At 43.5% G+C, this 16,774-nt stretch overlaps 1 non-coding gene and 1 pseudogene across 1 annotated transcript; one reads left to right on the forward strand and one right to left on the reverse strand.

Annotated features, from left to right (window-relative positions):
- The window catches only part of LOC114886870, an 82,474-nt pseudogene extending 65,704 nt beyond the window's left edge, over positions 1–16,770 (forward strand).
- LOC114887848 lies at positions 4,213–4,360 on the reverse strand. The gene has a single exon (XR_003791612.1). It is a non-coding gene; the product is annotated as a small nucleolar RNA SNORA76 (small nucleolar RNA).
- Positions 16,771–16,774: the final 4 nt, after the last annotated feature.

Raw genomic sequence — 16,774 nt, forward strand, 5'->3', positions numbered from 1 at the left:
GGAGAGGGATACAATTTGTATCCCCAAGCCCCTTCCAGATGGCACAAGTACCATGGCTTATCGATCCCTGGTTTTAGCAGAAGTCACTGTAACCACAGGAAGTTCCAGGCAAGGAAGCAGGACAGTTCTGCAGGGAACGATCTCAGGGAAGATATTCCTCCATTAAGCCGTCACCCAGCTCCCAGGCGGCACCCACACAACCTCAGGCCTCCAGGACCCTCTTGCTCTTTGTCTTCTAACTCTGAACCTCTCGCCTCAACCTGCACCTCAAGGTTTGCTGCCAGCGCCCCACAACTTCTGCCCTCATCCCCTTGTTTGGCTGTACTGAACCCTTCACACCTGACTCTACTTCTCAAGGCTCTCGGCCTTGGCCTCCTCCTTGACTACAGCTCAGTCCAGCTCCATCAGGGACCTCCCAGCCTAGGTTGTACCCACAGCAGGGACTTCACCCTGTGCCTCGAAGGCTCCTGATGGAGGCCCACACACTAGACAAGACTGTAACCTTCACAGTTTGTCTTCTGAAATTCTGCCTTTGGCTCACTTTAAATTTCTGCCCCGTCTTTAATATTTTCCACTGGCTCCTTCCCTTCACCATTAGACCTTTGTATGTTTATTTATTCATTCATTCATTCAGTGTTAATTATGGGCCTTTCAGGGTGCCAGGCGGAGGATGCAGGTCTTCCCCCTCCTTTGTCACTGCTGTCCCTACCACCCAGCTCTCCTTCCTAACCTAACCTCTCCAGGAAGTGACCTGTTCACAGCTTCCATTTACTTGCTCCCACTTTGCAGCCTTCTGCCCCCACTGATATTCTAAAACTGCCCTTGCTATGCTCACCAGTAACCTCCGCGTTGCCAGACAAGGAACTGTCCCAGCCTCTTGGCCTTGGCACCACTGGCCCATTTCTTCTTCTCTTGGTGACCTGGACGTTGCCTCTCCCTGACTCTTTCCTGCATCCCACCTGCATCCCACCATCTCCACCCACCCAGGATCTCCCATGTGTCTTGAGAGTATACTGACCCAGTCCCTGGAATTGACTTCATTTTATGGTCCAGCTTCTGTGTCTAGGGGAAGGGGGCAGACCCACCTCTGACATATTTCACTTAGTATAATGCTCTCAAGGTCCATCCATGTTGTCACAATAGCAAGATTTCATTCTTTTTTATGGCTAAGTAATATTACAGTGTGTGTGTACACTAGATAGATAGATGATACATACATACATACATACATACATACATACATACATACCTCATTTTCTTTACCCATTCATCCATCCATCACTGGACACTTAGGTTGTTTCCAGATCTTGGCTATTGTAAATAATGCTGCAATGAACTGAGGGTGTAGATGTCTTTTCAAGTTAGTGTTTTCATTTTCTTCAGATAAATACCCAGAAGTAAATTGCTGGATCATATGGTAGTTCTATTTTTAATTTTTTGAGGAAACGCTATACTGTTTCCATAGTGACTACACCAATTTACATTCCCACCAAAAGTGCCCAAGGGTTCCCTTTTCTCCACATCCTGACTAATACTTATCATTTGTTCTTTTTGATAATAGCCATTCTGACAGGTGTGAGGTGATATTGTGGTTTTGATTTTCATTTCCCTGAGGATGTGATGTTGAGCATCTTTTCATATACCTGTTAGCCGTCCATATGTGTTCTTTGCAAAAATGTCTATTCAGATCTTCTGCCCATTTTTTAATTGGATTGTTTGGGTTTTTTGCTATTGAGTTGTATGAGTTCTTCACATATTTTGGATATGAACGCCTTGTCAGACATATGATCTGCAAATATTTTCTTTCATTCAATAGGTTGCCTTCAGTGTGATGTCCCACTTGATTTTTGCTTTTGTTGCCTTTGCTTTTGAATCAGATTCAAAAAATCATCACCAAGACCTCGTAAAAAAGCTTACCACCTATGTTTTCTTCTAGGAGGTTTACGGTTTCAGGTCTTACGTTCAAGTCTTTAGTCCATTTTGATTTTGTTGTTTTTTGTTTTTTTTTTTTTTCTGCGGTACACGGGCCTCTCACTGTTGTGGCCTCTCCCGTTGCGGAGCACAGGCTCCAGACGCGCAGGCTCAGCGGCCGTGGCTCACGGGCCCAGCCGCTCCGCGGCATGTGGGATCCTCCCGGACCGGGGCACGAACCCGTGTCCCCTGCATCGGCAGGTGGACTCTCAACCACTGCGCCACCAGGGAAGCCCTAATTAAAATTTTGTAAAATTTTTGAAAGAACTCTCTTGTAAAAGCCTATAAAACTTGTTTTAATGTTATAGCACTATTCAGAATTTTGGTAAGTGACATATCTTCTAGGGATTTGTCCATTTTATCTAACCTCAAATTCATAGATGGTATTATTTGTTGACATTATTTTATTCAACATTGTTGTATCTGTAGCTATATCCTCTTTTCACTCATACTGTTAATTATATATATCTTTTTCGCTCCTTCTCTCTCTCTCTTCCTCCCTCTGTCTCCTCATTACACCAGAGATTTGTCTATTCGTTTATCTTCTTGAGAAACCAACTTTAACTTTTGTTGAGTCTTTCTGCTGCATCAGTGTTTTCCATTCCACTGATTTCTGCCCATATTTTCACTACGTCCTTCCTTCTGCTTTCTTTGAGCCTATTCTGTTGTTCTTTTCTCAACCACTTACTTTGGATACTTATATTAATGTTCATCAGGCTTTTTTCTTTTCTAATATAAGAATATAAAACCATAAATTTCCCTTGAAACATCTTTGCTGTATCCTACAAGTTTTTATATGTAGTATTTCCATTGTCAGTCTGTTTTAATTACTTTTCTTTTAACGTGACATCTAACGTTGCCAACTTTATCTTGTGCATTTGTGTAAGAACATTTAGTTTACAGGTTTCGGGGTTCTCTCAAACTGTATAATTTGCTTTGAGAAGGACACTCAATACAATTTTTTAATTGTTTAAAGCTGCGTTCAACATCAAACTTACCTTGGGTAACTTTTGACATCTGTGGACAAAGCTAATTGTGTTTTTTTAAACATCAACAGCACCTTGCCTGAACAGGACTTTAAAGAAATTAATATATTGAAAAAACATATTTGAACCCTTATTTGGTTACTTTAATTGCACCATTAAAACATTTGACTTAAATTATCGGACCATTCCAGTCAGTGTACTGTCCTGATTTCTCACTGTGTAGGCCAATTTGCCTGTCAGCGTGCATGTCTTGTTCGCTGGTCTTATAATTTTTGTGCAATAATTAAAGGCAAAGGACCAGATGCACTATTGTGTAAAGAGATTACACATGACTGTACCCTATTGCACTTAATCAAATAGTATGTGGGGATTTACAATCGCTTGCACTGTTTCACAAGATAAATATCTCATGTCAAATACTAGATAAGCATCTAAGTTATTTCTACTTAATCCTGTTTAGATAATAGGAACAGAATAAACTGTGGTACAGAATAAACCTGGGCCCTCAGCTGCCAGTAGCAGCTTCAGTTTCTTGGGTGGTCAGGGGACCCGTTCTGTTAGAGGATCGAAAGTAGACCACACCCTGATATAAGGTAGGCGCTATTATCCTCGATTTGTATTTTTAAAAGTCCTGCTCCTGAGCTAGAGTTTACACCAACTGCCTACTAACCCTGCTAACTTGGGGCCCCCCTCCAGTTATTAAGCACCAAAGCGGCTAGACATGGCACTTGTGCATACCTGCCCTTCAGCACGTTCTGCCTTGTACTCAGAAATGATGCACATTTCACCTAAATCCAGGAGGGATCGTTATCATCTAGAACGTGGCTTACGAAGGAGTGACTGTGCATTTATTTAGGTGCCTATGTTGTGCCCCGCAATGCACAGAACCCTGTCTTTGTGAGCTGTTCAAGCTATCTGGGGCATATCCAAATAAGCAGTTGACCCTAAACGGCGGTTTTTCTAAGTAGTCCGCGAATACACCTCAGCCAGACGAGCTCAGCCCATGCAGCTCAAGGCCGGGAGCCAGTTCGTGTCAAGTGCACTACAGCGCTCAGTCTGTTCAAGGCCACAGCCGGATTCTCACCTCCCCTCCCTGCAGACACCCTCCACGCCGCGGTTGAATGAACCTGCCCGTCTCACTGATTTCCACGGAGAGGACAGGACACTCGGACTCACAGGACAGGCACAGGAATAAGCAGAGACTGCAGGACCCCCGAGGTCTTCCCCAGCCCCCAGCCCCGGCAGCCCAGGGCCGCAGTCTAGCTCGCTGCTAAAAGAGCCGCCGCCGCGGGGCAGACGGCCCCAGTTATGCGCAAGCGCATGCTGCTCTGGCGCTGCAGCCTGACCTCCCCGCCCCCCCCACGGCGCCACGCGCAGGCGCGGCGAGGGCTCAAAGGCAGCGCGTTTAATTACTTTTAAATATATGCGATGCTTTCTTCTTGTTCATGAGACAGGTTTTGGTTTTTTTTCCAAATATATAGAAAATGTTTTAAATTGTCCTTTTGTTATAAACTTCTGTTGAATTGTTTTGTAAACAGAGAGTCTATTATAACGCCTACACTTTAAAATATGTAGGGAAATTTTATCATTAATTTTTATGAATGTTCCATGTATACTTGGGGGAAAAAAAATGTTTTCTAATTGTTCGATGCCAAATTTTATATAGGTCCATTAGAAAAAGTCTGTGTTGTGTTTCCATTCATTATACCACTGCTGATATATATTTTTCTACTTATCAATAATCAAGAGAGATGCATTGAAATCTTCCACTAAAATGAAGGATTGTTCATTTTTTCCTTATTGTACTATTAATGATAGATGTGACTTGAATCCCTTTGGATACTGCCTGTCCTTCATTCTTTCTCTTCTCTCCTTTAATTAGACATTTATCAGACCATCTGATTTCTAGCTTCTCTCTCTTAATTTCTCATATTCTCCATCTCCTTTTCCTCTTTGTGGCATTCTGGATAATTTCTCCAAATACACCTTTCCGTTTACTACTTTTTTCTTCAACTGTGTCTGTCAAAACTGTGCTTTTTAAACCTATCCACCGAGTTTTCATTTCAACAATTACATTTTTCATTTTGAGGTGATCCTTTTTTGTGAGGTTATATTCATATAACTTGAACTTAATCATTTGAAGTCAGTAGCATTAGTACATTCACAATATTGTACAACCACCACATTTGGTTTTTTTTATTTCAGATCTCTTTGTTCCTGATGATTTCCTATTCTTTGTAATTATATTTCTTTGAAGCACTGCATTTTTATACGTTTAATTCTTTAAACATTTCCTATATAACTAGTCTATATTGAATATCTGACACTCCGTCATCTGCAGTCCTTGGAATGTACTGTTCATTGTTGTCCATTGTTTCTGTGACTCTCAGGCACAGTAACTTGGCTTCTCATGGGTTTGGTCATCTTTATTCAAGAGCTCATGGTAATAATCTGTGAGGGTCCTTTGAGCCTAACTTGAGCAAGCTTTCTTCCAGGGAGGGTTTGCCTCTAAGTACTCTGCTTGCTGGAAGGCACCTCCAAACAAAACCACCTCAGCCTCCATGGAGAGTCTGGCTCAGAAAAGGAATCCAGGCTCAGCATCTCCACCCCACCTTCCAATGTCAGTGAACACGTGGTGGTGTGGATATATGATCCGACCTCAGGGCTCTCCCCCCACCCCACCCCCATGCCTACTTGTCCAGCTGGTTCCCACCACCCTGCTCCACCCCAGCCCCTGATCCAGCCACCTTAGCTACCCTGAGGGGAGTGAGAAGCTCCTTCTACAACTCTTCGCCATCAAATCCCAGGCGCTAGCTGCCACAGATGGGGCTCTAGCCACTCTACGACTAGACCATGATTGTTTGTTTTGGGTGGTGGACCTCTGGAGACCTCTCCTTTTGTGAGAACAGTGATGTATCAAAGATTATGTGCTATCTGGGGTCAAGCTGTGGTGCAGCAGGGGACTCTCTGAGCCCCCAGTAGTCATAATTCTGGTCCACTCCAGCATTTACCCATAATTAAGCTGATATTTCTATCTCCACCCTGTGTCTCTGTCTCTCAACTGGCTGTGAATTCAGGCATGGAAAGGGGATTTATTTATTGGGTCCCCTCAAATGCCAAAAGAGCATAGCCGGGAGGAATTGGGAAACACAGAAGGGGGTTGAGTGAGCATGGACTGCCCTCTCTGAGCCTGTTTCCTCTAAAATAAAATGAGTATAATCCTACCTGTGCTGACTAGTTCCAGCTCATTGTACAATTAAATGAAAAGACAGGTGGGGAAGATCTTTGAAAGCTGAAATAACTCAATAAATTTACAGGATTGTTAGTACAGCAAATATTATTACTGCTAAAATTAACCGTAATAACCAGCACCAGGGTTTCATGAACCAGCTCCACAGACAGGAAAGATGAAAAATTTTCACAATGCTCTTGGGTTTCTTGCTTTGCTAATGGTGTGGAGACATGGTGACAGCCAGTTTCTCAGCTGCAGTTATTTTGTTTCATGCCCTTGAAATAAAATATTTCATGCCCATTTCCTGCAAAAATGCCACCCAGATAAAGTTCTTGAGCCACCATTCTAATGAGCTTGTTATTTTCAGCCTAAACAGCCCTCTCTTTCCCTTCTCCCTTGATTAGGTGTAACCCCGCACCCCACTCACTCCCTTACATGAAAAGAGGTCGAAGTTGCAACTGAGTTCCGCTAAATGTGGCAATTCAATATTTTTCAACCTTTTTTTACTGCAACTCATGGTAACATATTCAATTTACACAGCAACCCAGTACAAATACGCACGCACACACACACACACACACAGATTTTCATAAAGCAATTCCTACCTTACATATCATGTATTTTCATACTTTCAATCCTATTCTATCCTATACTATTATAGTCTATTTGATTTTTTTTTTTTTTTTTGTGGTACGTGGGCCTCTCACTGTTGTGGCCTCTCCCATTGCAGAGCACAGGCTCCGGACGCGCAGGCTCAGCGGCCATGGCTCACGGGCCCAGCCGCTCCGCGGCACGTGGGATCCTCCCAGACCGGGACACGAACCCGTGTCCCCTGCATCGGCAGGCGGACTCTCAACCACTGAGCCACCAGGGAAGCCCGGCCAGTTGGTTTTTAACAAGGGTGCCCAGACTATTCAAGAGGGAAAAAATAGTCTCTTCAATATACGGTGGGACAGCTAGATATACATGCAGAAGAATGAAGTTGAACCCACATGTCACGCCATATTCAAAAATTAACTCAAAATGAATCAACAACATAAATGTAAGGGCTAAAACTATAAAACTTTTAGAAGAAAAGGTAAATCTTCATGAACCTTGGATTTGGCAATGGATTCTTAGGTATGATACCAAAAGCACATGCAACCAAAGGAAAACTAGGTAAATTGGAATTCATCAAAATTTAAAACTTTTGTGCATCAAATGACATCATCCAGAAAGCAAAAAGACAACCTAAAGAATGGGAGAAAACATTTGCAAATCATATATCTTTAAAATGTCTAGTATCCAGAATATATAGAGAACTCTTAGAGTTCAACAACAGAAAGACAACCCAATTTTAAAATGAGCAAAGGATTTGAATAGACAGTTCTCAAAAGAAAATATACAAACAATCAGTAAACACATAAAAGATATTCAACATCATTAGTTATTAGTGAAATGCAAATCAAAACCCTGATAACATACCACTTCACACCCACTATGATGGCTGTAATTTTTTTTTAAAGGTAAGTGGTAGGGAAGACGTGGAGAAACTGGACCTCTTGTGCGTCATGGGTAGGAATGTAAAATAATGCAGCCTCTGTGGAAAACAGTGTGATGTTCCCTCAAAAAGTGAAACACATAATTATCATATGACCCAGCACTTCTACTTCTCGGTATATATCCAAAAGAATTGAAAACAAGTATTCAAACAAATACTTATTAAAACAAATAGTGTGCACAGAAATGTTCACACTATTCGAAGCACTATTGACAGCAGCCAAAAGGTGGGGACAACTCAGATGTCTATCAATGGATGAGTGAATTAGTGAAATGTCGTCTATCCATACAATGGAATATTATTCACCCACAAAGTGAAATGAAGAAGAGATACCTGCTAAACAGGGACAAACCTTGAAAACATTACATTAAGTGAAAGAAGCCAGAAACAAAAGGTCATATATGCGTCCTTTTATACAAAATATCCAGGATAGGTAAATCCCTAAAGATAGAAAGCAAATTGGTGGTTGCCGGGGAGAGTGGGGAGGGGGAATCAGAAATGACTGCCTAATGAAGACAGGGCTTTCCTCTGGGGAGATGAAAATGTTTTAGAACTTGATAGAGGTGGTGGTCTCACAGCATTGTGAGTATATAAAATGCCACTGAATTATACACTTTAAAACGGTTAATTGTATTTTGTGTGAATTTCAACTCAAATTTCTTTTGAGGGGGGAAAAAATGTCAGGCTAGGGGTTAACCTCATCCTGAGCTCGTGCCTGGAAGGGGCACAAGGGTGGCTTCTGGGGGGCTGGTCGGTTTGCTTTCTTGGGCTGGGTTCTGGCTGCACTTGTGCGTGAATTTGTGAAAATTTTCAGCGAGCTCTATACAGATGATGTGTGCTGTGTCTTCTATGTATTTTATACTCTAATAAAAGGAAGTTTGTTTTGTACTTTTTTGTTGTTTTTTGTTTGTTTGTTTGGCCATACCTTGTGGCTTGCGGGATCTTAGTTCCCTGACCAGGGATTGAACCTGGGTCCCGGCAGTGAAAGCACAGAGCCCTAACCTGGAACTCTGGAACACTGGAACACCAGAGAATTCTTTGTTTTGTACTTTTTTTAAAAGGAAATTCTTCTTGCTACATTTAAGATGCTGACAACAGTCCTTCTCTTGTGACGGGGCCAGGATAAAGGTGATGCAAGCAATGTGAATCGTGCAAGTGTTGACTCAGATCCAGTCTTTGTTTCAAAGGCTGGTATTTTGTTCATCGTGGCTTTTTTTGCATTTGTTTTGGTTTTTGAAATATTGCCAATAAAATATTGTTTATCTCTGTCACTGAGGTTTTGGGCATCCTCTGAAATGTTGCACCCCAGACAGTGTCTTACCTCACCCTAGTCCCCTCCCTAAATTTCAACCCAGCACCATTGGGAACTGAAGGATATGCAGTCTGAATAGTAGGGGGGAGCTCGCCCCATTCTGCCTCTTCCTGTGAGAATAAGGGGCTTCCTGAAGTGCATCCCTCAGCCTCAGGTGGCACAAACAAGACCCCCACCCTTCTTCCTGACACTCCCCCAAGCCTCCTGACCCCCACAGGTTCCAGGCCCCCAGAGTGAGGCCACATTGCTCAGGAGGCAGGGACGTGAGGCCCCACGCTACCCAGTAAGGAGCTGGATAAAAGGTAGCTGCCAGAGTTTGTACTGGGGAAACCTCAGGGGGACCCTAATAAATGGGCATGCCCTATTCCCTTCATCCTTAGCAACATTCATTTCTGGAAGTGTTGCTTTCCCTTCTGTTTTCTGAGTGGGCTAAAGTAAGTGCAGGCATCTTGAGCGTGCATTTAAGGAGATGAGTTGGAGGGCGTGGCCTGGCTTGTCCAGTTCTCTCTCTTTCTTACTCTCCTGGGGGATTTGCTTATGAAATCAGATCCTCCCACCATGAAGAAAAAGTTTAACTGTGTTACTCTCCCTTGAATGAAATAGGAATTTTAAAAGTAAATGTCTATGAAGCAGTATATATTTTTTAAATGCAGCAAAGTAGAGATTTCTCAAAAAAATGTGGTGATCTTTAAATATTCAACAATTTAGAATATCCTCTCTAGTTAATAATGGTGTATTCTATAAAGAGAAAACAATATACTTTAAGTACATATTATAAAAGACAACCTGTACCACTTATAGATCTACATCTATATGAACATATATATGATATATATACTTTATTTTTAAATGGGATCAAATTCTAGAACAATGTAGTCCAACAGACATTTCTGCAATGATGGCAATGTTTTATATCTGCACTGTCCAACACGGTAGCCACTAGCCACAGTTGCTACTGAGCACTTGAAATGGAGCTAGTGTGACTGAGGATCAGAATTTCTAATTTTATTTTATTTTAGGTAGTTTAAATTTAAATGTATTTAAATAGCCACAGGTGTTACTGTGCTATATTAAGTGGCACAGAGCTGTATAGCATTTCACAAACATTTAATCCACTTAACATTGATTGGCAAGGTCTTTCCAGTTCAACAAATATGCTTCTCAAACATCAGTATCTATGTACATGATAACACTAATAGGTTAAAAAGTGTAATGTAAAACTAGGTTAAAAAGTGTAATGTAAAAAAGTGTAATGAAAAAAAAACTAGATAATTTTTTTTTTAAGACCATACATGACCCAAATAAAGAAACCTAGAAAATCTCATTAAGGTATTTTTTAAAAGGAAGAGGAAGGGCTTCCCTGGTGGCGCAGTGGTAGAGAGTCCGCCTGCCGATGCAGGGGACACGGGTTCGTGCCCCGGTCCGGGAAGATCCCACATGCAGCGGAGCGGCTGGGCCCGTGAGCCGTGGCCGCTGAGCCTGCGCGACCGGAGCCTGTGCTCTGCAGCGGGCGGGGCCGCAACAGTGAGAAGCCCACGTACCGCAAAAAAAATAAAAATTAAAAATAAAAGGAAGAGGAAGAAGATTAGTAACAGTGGAAGATGAGGTGGGACGGGACTGAAATATCCAAGGACCAAAAGACAGACTGTCAAGCATGATGTTGGTGAGGAAGATGATGCTAGGTAAGGCAAAGAGAAATGCAGAGCCTACACATGCAGTCCCGTATAGGAATTTGAGTTTTGTTCTAAAAGAAAAGAGAAAATATTGTCATTGAAGAGTTTTATTTATTTATTTATTTATTTTTAGCAAATGTGGGTTTTTTTCTAATATTTAATTTTTTAAACATCTTTATTGGAGTACAATTGCTTTACAATGGCGTGTTAGTTTCTGCTTTATAACAAAGTGAATCAGCTATACATATATATATCCTCATATCTTTTCCCTTTAATATTTATTTATTTATTTGGTTGCACCAGGTCTTAGTTACAGCAGATGAGCGCCTTAGTTTTGGCTCGCGGGCTCCTTAGTTGTGGCATGTGAACGCTTAGTTGCAGCATGCATGTGGGATCTAGTTCCCTGACCAGGGGTTGAACCCAGGCCCCCTGCTCCCTCTGGGAGCACAGAGTCCTATCCACTGCGCCACCAGGGAAGTCCCCACTGAAGAGTTTTAAAGAGGAGCAGGACATGATCTGCTCCATGTCTAAAAAGAGCATTGATTTGGAAAATGGCCTGTAAGGGGCACAAGGAAGATTATTTAATAAATTTAAGGAACAGTTGAAAATAGTATTCAAGAGCTCAGCCTCATACCTGTTGATGAACTTCTCTGTGCCTCAGTTCCTCATTTGTAAAATGGGGTTAAAAATGGTACACCTACCTTGAGGGTTATTTTGAGATTAAAAAGAACTAGTGTTTGTAATACACTTAGACAGTGCCCGGCACATAGAAAGTGCTTTATAAGCCATTTACTCTTATTATGACTGCATTAGTCCAGAGGAAAGATGATGTAAGCTCTGAGTGGTAGCAGTGAAATTATTTTGGTGGAAGACTGCAGCTGTAGGAGGCTGTGGAGTTAAAAGGTTTATGGAAGGTAGATGGGAGACGTGAGTGGGCGGCATGGGAAATGAAGTAAGCATAGATGACTTCAGAGTTTTTGGCTTAAGCAACTGTGCTGATGGGGGTCCCATTTATGCAGTGGAAAAGACTGGAGGTCAATTTAGGACATATCAGATCTCCACGTGGCTCTACTAAGTAATAGTTGATCAATGGGCCAGAGCTCAGGGAAGAGTTTGGACTGAAGTTATAAACATGTTCTTCATTTTTTTTTTTTCATGTTCTTCATTTTTGCAAGAGGGAAAATATTTAGTAATATAATTTGAATTGGACATTTAGTAATAATATTTAAAGGCACTCAAATCCTAAGAAATTTGATAGATCAAACACATGTAAAATTATATTTGTATAACTCATTCACTGAAGCATTGTTTGTAATAGTACAGTTTGTAAATCACCTAAATAGCCACTGATAGGGGACTGGTTAAAGAGCCTGTAATATGATCATAAATGGAATATTATACCACTGATAAGAGAATTAGTCAAATCCATATGTCCTGATATATCATGAAAATGATGCTCAAGAGACATTGTTCAGTGAAAAAATAAGATGCACAGCAAAATGTATAAAAGACTATATTTGTGTGTGCTCCATACCTCTCCTCTAAAAAACAGATTTGCAATGTTATATTCATGGATTATTTCAGGAAGGATACACGATTGCTAACAACTGTAGCAATGGCTAGAGGACAGGAGTTGATCAAGATTTACTTTTTACTCCATGTTCTTTGGTATCATTGAATTTAGAACCACATACATGCATTACAAACATTTTAAGTATGTAAAAAAATTTTTTCGGGGGAAAAAATCACTCTGGTAGCACTGTGGAGCAATGTGCAACAAACTGGCATCAGGAGACCAATTAGCAGGCTACTGCAATACTCCAAGTGAGAGAAGATGAGTACTAGCGCTAGGGCTGTGTCAATGAGGGTGGAAAGAAGAGCTGCCTCCAAGAAGCATTTTACAGGTAGAACTCAAACTCAGAGGAAAGGCTGGTTATGGGGGTGAAAGCAAGAGAGGATGACTCCCAGGGTTTGGGCTAAGAAAGATTTTGTACTCGGAGTCACTCCCCACCCAGGTCTACCCATTCCTCCAATAGCTCCTGGAAGGCTGGATGGACAGAGATCTTCCTGGGAAAGCTGAAGAGAGGGGCTGGGGGGAGTGTCTAAGTGAACAGAGAGCTCCAGCCACCACCACTGCCCCCCCCACACACACACAGCATCACACGGACTCCTGGACTGTACCTCATGCTCTCACCAGAGAAGCTGAAACACATGCTTTCCTACTCAGTGCATTCGGAAAAAAGAATACCCATCGACATTCTCCTCCCTTCCTTCCTGCCAACGAGCAGCAGAAATGCCTCCAACATAAAGAAAAGATTTCTATTTTTTTTTCATTTTCCCCGTCTAAGAGTTGAATTTCCCCTCTTAGAGAAAATTCCTCCTACTTTGGATTAGCCTGACCCAGAGTAGCTGCAGGATGCTGTATTTGCATGCCGCCATTCTATTGGCTGAAGCCAGCTGGAAAGGGGTGTTGAGTAATTGTCAGCCTCTTCAGAAGGAGTTAACATATTATGAGCTTGCGAGTCAGGAGGTAACAGCTTGCTTACAAGGCAGCTTTGCCCAAGATGTGTCCTGGCTCTGGAAAGTTAAGGTGGAGGTGGCTTCAGACAGCTGTGGGACCTCTGCCCGTATTTTTTTGTTTTCCCCAAAAGCCAGTAAAAAAAAATGCTAACTCTGCTCACATTCCACAAGGATGAGTCTTGTTTATCCCTAGGCACAGCGGTACCCGCCAAAAAACTGCTAATCCGTTTTCCCTTTACTGGAGAGACTGAGTCAGGACTCAGGGGGGCTATTCTCACCTCTCAGACAGCCCTTTCTGGCCCTCCTCTGACTTTGTGCAGACTGAGAAGAGCTGAGCTCAGCCAAGCCAAAACCCTGAGGTTGAGCCTGAAAAAGCCCAGCAGCCCCACAGCCCATGCTCTCAAGCATCTTTGCCAGGCGCTGCTGCCCAGGAGATGGGCACGAGCAAGATCTCACCAGCGGGCAGGTCCTGACCTTCATGGGAGACTCCAGTCCTTTGCTTTGGAAACCAGCAACCCCCCTCACCACCTCTAGCCACCTATGAGAGAAGAGGAAACCACCAGCAGCCCCTCACATACAAGGTTCACATCCTCAGTCTTTTCCGACTCACTGCCCAACCCATGACTATATTAACCAGGTAGTTTATTTTCTGTATTCTGATGCTTTGACATCTGGGGTGACCGCCCCTCCCAGGGGCAGCCAATTCCTGGAAGTAGTAAACCACTCACCCACCAGTGCACCTTTCAAATGCAAACCAACCAATTCAATCAACCAAACAAATTAACCAATCTAATTCAATTAACCAATCGGGTTTGAGGGTGCCCACACCCTCAACCATCTCCTTTATCAGGCTCTCACATTCCAGATCACTAGCCACCTGCCCTAATCATCCCATGGCCAGGTACCAGCCAACTGCAGACACCCTTGTGCCCCAGAGACCACTGAGATTATTCAAACTAGCCAATCCTAAACCTGTTTAATCTGCCTTATCTGTCCCTTCCCACAGAAACCACAAAAATGGCTCTTGCCCACAATTTCCCCTTTGCCGCCGCCTCCAACACTAGTGCCTCCCAGTGCAGCCCCCCCACCACCCGTAGAGTGGCGTGCATCCCTCTTGAGATCTATGAATATAACCAACTACCTCTTCATTGGTAGTCATCTCCTCATCTGCTGGCCCTGCCATACCTAAATAATAATAAAACCTATATTTTTAAACAATGACCTCAGACCTCAGCTCCCACCAGCTTCTGAAACTGTCCTCACCCGGTGACCACCCTGTGGCTAAGTCTAATGAATGCGTTTTAGTCTTTACTTGACACCACTGACCACTTGCCCATTCCTGGGGTGCGGCTCTCTCCTGGCACTTCCTCACACTCCTTTGTGGCTTAAACACCAGTGCTCCTTCAGGTCCTGTCCTGGGTTTTGTTTTCTTCTAGGACCACGGTGCCCCCTGGGCGCTCATTACCACCTATTTGCCAACACCTACTAGACATTTGCCCTCCGCTCAGACCTTGCTCCTCAGCCCCAGCCTGGACCTCTGCACTGCGCGTCCCACAGGACCTCAAACTCAACATGGCTGACATTGAACTCATGATCTTTTGCCCCAAAGCTGCCTCATCTCTTCTCTTCTTTCAGAGCAACCACACCAAAAACCTGGGAATTCTTGCCAGACCTCACCAAACACACCTATGAAGTGCCCGTGTGCTGTGAATTCTCCCATGTGGGTCTCTCTCATCTGTCCCACCTCTTCCATCTCCACTGCTCCTGTCCCATTTCAGGTCCTCATCCCCTTCAACCAAACTCCTATGGTCCCAATTGTGCTGCATCCAGTCCTGTGCATCCTTCCAATCCCACACCATCGCATCAGTTTCCACTCATCTCTCCAGAAAGCAAGTCTCATCACACTTCTCCCTGTTTCAGAGCCTGCCATGGCTCCCCACTGCTTACTGGATAAAGTCTAAAACCTTTAGCCTTATAAATCCAGTCTTCTGTGATCTGGCTTCTTCTCCCTCCCCAGCCACATCTCAGGCACCATCCCTCCACTCCCCCTGCCCACTCCATGTGTGAACCACACAGAACTTCAGAATGTGTTGTTCCCCAGACACAGTTCACACTTCCATGCCTTTGTTTCTGAGACTCCCTCTGTTGGAAACGCCTTTCTTCTTCTTTCTCCCAAACTCTCCTTGGAATTTCCTCCCTTTTTTGCCTGACAAACAGCACCGACGATACTTGATTGCTCTTATTTCTTTATATGTTCATTCAAAAATATTTATTAAGAATCTGCTTTGTGCTAGGACCCGGAGGCCCTAGAGATACAACAGTAAATAAGGCAGACACAGATCCTGACCTCAAGGAAGTGTCTATCACACCACCCTGTTCCCCCAGAAGCTGCCTTCTGCCTCTCTACCTCTGCTCTGAACCCACTACAAGACGAAAGGACCAGCTGAGCAGGAGACACTCCATGTGGCCCTCTGTTAATCCCCTACACCGCCCCAGAGTAATCTTTTGAAAGAAGGCATCTCTCTGGCCATTCCACACCCTTCCGATAAAACTCTGATGACCTCACATTACCCACGTTCCTCAACTGGGTCTTCCCCATTTCGCCAGCGATCCCTCTCAACATTCATTGCCACAGGCAACCCCCAAACCACCTGTATTTTCCCACATCCGCTTTGCTTTGCTTTGTCTCTACGCCTTTGTTCATGCCTTCTCCTTCACCTTAAATGCCCTTCCTTCTCTTCACCTGGTTTATTTGTTATCTACTGCTGTGTAACAAACCACTTGGACTAGTAACTAAAGGCAACAACCATTCTGTGAGTCAGCAGTTTGGTCAGGGGTCAGCTGGGACGGCTTATCTGTACTCCATACGGACTTACAGGGCTCACCCATGTATTTGTTGTCAGTTGACAGGTGGACTGGGGGCTGGACGAACTTAGAACGTCTCACTCAATACCTGGCAATTCGGTGGGGCTGTTAACTGGAGCATTTCAGTTCAGCTGTCTCCATGCGGCTAGCTCGGGCTTCCTCACGTGGCAGCTGGGTTCTAAGAAGCAAGCGCTCTTCCCTTTTACAGCCATCACTGAAGTGCCAGCGGCCAAAATAAAGTTCAATCCCTTTGTGACTTCTGACTGATGGAAAACCGGAAAAGGAATTTCAGTGCACCTTCCCACATTCGCAGGAAGATTATGTCTTCCCCTCTTTCTAAAGAGCTGAGACAGAAGTACGATGTTCGATCCATGCCCATCCGAAAGGATGATGAAGTTCAGGTTGTACGAGGGCACTACAAAGGGCAGCAAATTGGCAAAGTAGTCCAGGTTTACAGGAGGAAATATGTCATCTGCAATGAGCAAGTGCAGTGGGAGAAGGCTAATGGTACGACTGTCCATGTGGGCATTCACTCCAGCAAGGTGGTTATCACCGGACTAAAGCTGGATAAAGACCGCAGAAAGATCCTCGAATGTAAAGCCAAATCTCACCAAGTAGGAAAGGAAAAGGGCAAATATAAGAAAGAAACAATTGAGAAGATGCAGGAATAAAGTA

This window comes from Monodon monoceros, unplaced genomic scaffold (assembly GCF_005190385.1).
Source record: "Monodon monoceros isolate NGI ecotype Baffin Bay Population unplaced genomic scaffold, NGI_Narwhal_1 Super_Scaffold_7, whole genome shotgun sequence".
Lineage (NCBI taxonomy): Eukaryota > Metazoa > Chordata > Mammalia > Artiodactyla > Monodontidae > Monodon > Monodon monoceros.